This window comes from Myodes glareolus, chromosome 8, assembly GCF_982192425.1.
Source record: "Myodes glareolus chromosome 8, mMyoGla1.1, whole genome shotgun sequence".
Classification (NCBI taxonomy): domain Eukaryota; kingdom Metazoa; phylum Chordata; class Mammalia; order Rodentia; family Cricetidae; genus Myodes; species Myodes glareolus.
Genome location: NC_142033.1, coordinates 9,865,919 through 9,870,220, shown reverse-complemented (window position 1 = coordinate 9,870,220; position 4,302 = coordinate 9,865,919).

The window sequence follows — 4,302 nt, the reverse complement described above, 5'->3', positions numbered from 1 at the left end:
TGAACTCTTGCCTGACCCTTGGCGCGAGGCGTCTTCCCGCTTTCTCTTCTGTCTGTACCTCTACCTCCCTAGCACAGCTTTGCTACTGCAGCACTTCCTCCTGGGCCTCCCTCACCTTGGTGCCTTTACCCCCAGCACTCAGGAGGCTCAGGCGGGCAGATTCCAGTCCAGGCCACCCATCCATACCAAGAGTCTACTCAAAACAGCATGGTGACTCACGCTTGTAATCCCAATACTCAGAAAGCAGGACTACTGTGAGTTCAAGGCTACCCCACGTTACACAGTGTGTTCCAGGTCAAACTGGTCTTACAGTGAGTTGTTTCAAAAAGTAAGCATTTTTAAAAAGCACAAACACTGTAAATTATACTACAAAAGTTCAACTTTTGTAAAAGCTCAACTCTGCCACGCATCACCTGTGTCTCAAGGACAAGTCACACCCTGTCCTGTTCCTCACCTGGGGGCAGATACCAAACACACAGAGATCATCATCTAATGTCATCTATTAGCAGTGGGTTACTGAACTAATGCCATTAATTACTGATATTCATACTGAAACCCATAACTAACCTTAAAATAGCCTTAGAAATAAGAATTTTAACATGGACATACAGCTTTATCTTTCATGTTTCATTGAAAATGAAAATTCAAACCATTATGTTTTATAGGAGGCAAATCTTTTGTGCACAGGTCAAAAAAAAATAACAAGTAAGCCATATTTTAACAAGTCACAGGCCATGCCCTTTCTGAGCACTTTGACTGACAGCCCTTTGTGGCTGCTTTAAATGGCAACTCATCCAGCAACCTCGTGTCCCGAAGACTTCTGACACAGCATCCAGCTCTGCTCTACAGTTACTAACACCAATGGGAACAAAGGTCTTTTTCCTTTACCATTTATTCATGTGTACCTGTGTGTACATGCATGTGCCAGTGTGCCTGTGGAGGTCAAGGAACAGCTCTATGGAAGCTGATTCTCTTCCCACATATATTCCAGGATTGAACTCAGGTCATCAAACTTGGCAGCAAGCACCTTCCCCCCACTGAGCCATCTCACCGACTCAAGTTCTTAAAAGTTTTAAAACTCATTTGGCTTCATGCCTTTAAGTACAAGTCTTAGAAGCCTGAAGTAAATTTGTTATTTGAGGCCATCCTAGGCTACATAGCATCTCAAAAAAAAAAAAAAAAAAAAAAAAAAAAAAAAAAAACGCAAAAAACAAAAAAACAGAAAAGTAAGCCAGGCATGGTGGTACATTCCCTTAGTCCTAGGACTTAGGAGGCGGTGGCAGGTGATCTCTGAGCTAGGGGCCAGCCACAGAGACATAAAAAATAAAACACACACTAAGCAGGCATAGTGACTGACGGGAAGTACACCAGCTGATGCTTGAATGAGCTGTGGTAAAGAGCAGTAGCCAGCACTTCCAACGCCACTCTGCTGGTTTAGTCCTTTAACCAGAAAAGCACATCCCGTTCACAGTCATCCTTGGTACTGCCTCTCCTACAGCATACTAACAGCCTGGGGTGCACAACACCGAACTGTACTGTGATACTAAGAGCGAACCTTTAACTGTGTTAGTGTGGCGTGACGTTTACAGGTCACTGGCAGGCACGTAAAGCTGTTACTTGTATTATTTTTATTTTAGGTAAGAAAGAAAAGCCAATCTAAAGAAAATTATCAGAGCTTCAAAGTTATTTACTGAATCAAGCACTTGCTGATAATATAGCCACACCCATATGAATTATGAGTGTCTTGATTGTGGATCACACAGGACAAATAGTTTGTTGCCTGACAGAATCTGAATAGTAAGAAAATGTCACATCTCAGACATTATTTTTAAATCTATAGAAAACTGGTTTAAAAACTTAGTGGTTTATAATTCTATATATAAAACATTTATTCTAGCTAGGCGTTGATGGCACACGCCTTTAATCCCAGCACTCGGGAAGCAGAGGCAAGCGGATCTCTTTGAGTTTGAGGCCAGCCTGATCTACAGAGTTCCACAACAGGCTCCAAAAGTTACACAGAGAAACCCTGTCTCAAAAAAAAAAAAAAAAAAGACCAAAACCCAAGAAGTTCTAGGAGTAAATTACTAAGAAGTTAAGCACTTCAACATCACCTAACCCAGTTCCCTCATTTTGCATAACAGAAAGCCAAGAACCAAAAGCCTCAAAGAATCCTTGGGGGAGAGAGGGGACTAGGGAGCAAACCCAGGACCTTATGCATACTAGGCAAATGCTATCCCCAAGCTACCCAGCCTGAGATTGGAAGGTCGAGGCTTTTAGGCTCATCTCCAATTAGCACTGTAGAAGCACAGTTGCTGCTCTGGTTCCAGGCTCAAGGGGTCTTGATGCTTCCTTCCTTTCTTACACAATCTTAAGCAGGGTTTTTCTGGAGAATGTGAATGTACAGGTTGAAGAAAGCTTCCTGGAGGAAGAAAAGCAGTTGCTCAGACTGCCTGGTCTCTGAGCTCAGGCTCAAGAGTAAGTGTCGCGGCATCACAAGCATCTTCGTTCATTTAGATCTTCAAATTGGCTGTGGCCCTGCTCCGCACCTCCACACCAAGCAGCTCACACGCTTTACCCCAGAAAACTCATGTCAGAAACAGAATGAGGTCTGTACACATGAGTGGCCGTAATCCCATGGAAAGTTAGGAAATCAGAAAAACAACACCAACAGCTCCAACAGGATCTACGCACATAGCATACTGCACAGCAAAGAATTCAAACAACAACCAAGGCAGGCTAAGTCACTAGATGCCACGAGCTACAGGAGTGGAGTCTCCAAATTCAATTTGTATCAACAGTCAGAAGCAGCTCGGTGGGCAGTGACATTTATTCAGCACACTATGTGCTGGTAATTCGATTCTTAATCTTCCCAATAACTGAGATAATTTCCATGGCACACCCAAGACGCCTGAAGCCTAAGCTGTCACATCAAGTCCCTTGAACTAGCAAAGGCAGGAAATCAACACTGAATGCTGTTGGAGGTATAGTAGACTCTGTTGAACACAATCATGTGATCGTTCAGTTTATAGCAGAGCCCAGCACTTGGTTCATTTCTAATTTCCCAAGGTGCTTTTCTTCACTCCCTATTGCCCTCTCCACTTCTACCCTCTGAATACCAGTTTCAACTCTCAACTACTACAGCCACCTGGATATTTGCACAAGCACTTCAAATTTTATAGATTTCCTAACTCCAACTATGTTTTCCTTCCTTCCTTCCTTCACAAACCTCGACTTTATTTTTCTAGTTTCAGTACAAGAAACTTCAACTCTCCAGTAATCTGAAATGACCTTAACTCTTCCCTTCAGCTCTTTCCAATTCAATCAGCAAATATTACAACCAAGACTCCTTTGTCAAAGTTGTTTCATAGCTCTGGAACCACAGACCTACAGAAACAGCTCCTCCCAGAGGGCCCTGCCACATCCTAACCCTTTCTCCTGCGCCCAGCAGAAGGCTACCAGCCACTTTCCTCACTTAAAACCTCACAGATACACACAGCAGATGTGAAGCTTGTTTCCAAGCCTCAGCAATAGAATCAGAAATCTTGAGGCAGGGTTTTACTCTACTCTGGCTGGCCTTGAACTAAGTTATTTATCTATCGGCCTTTGCCTCCTGAGATAGTATTAAAGGAACAGGCCACTATCAGGCTAGATTCAGAAATCTTAACAGTCACCTGGGCTCTACCTCTAATAATACTGTCACTCTGGGATGGAACCCTCTGTATGTTTATAGCTTCATTAATAAGCATGCCTCAATTATACCCAGGTGAGGAAGTTTTATAGATGGAAAAGAATGGATGTTTGGCCAGTATCCGTAGGGAAACATCAGGCAGGACTAGCACATTATCTGTCTGCACTGTCCCATTCATGTAGTAAACTGCAAACTTATCTGCTAAACAGAAAGCCCCACCCAACACAACACGTTAAAACTCACAAGACACTTGGGAAATTCATTTTGTGTGAACTATTTGTTTCTACTTTTTTCTTCTATTTTAAACAGGTTATTTGTTAAAACTACATCATGACCTGGCAAGGCCGACACGAATAAAAATCCACATTCCTCCAAAACAGTGGTTCTCAACTTTACAAATATTTGACCCTTAGAGTTCATGTGGCGGCCCCCAAACATAAAATTTTTGTTGCTACTTCATAACTATTTTGCTAGTTACAGGACTGTTCACCACCACCACCTACCCCACCCACACAAGAGGCAGCAGCACACAGGCTGAGTGAGAACCACTGTTGCAAAAGAACTTAAGCTGGTACAAGCCTGCAATCCCAATGCTTGGAAGAGGCTGAGACAAG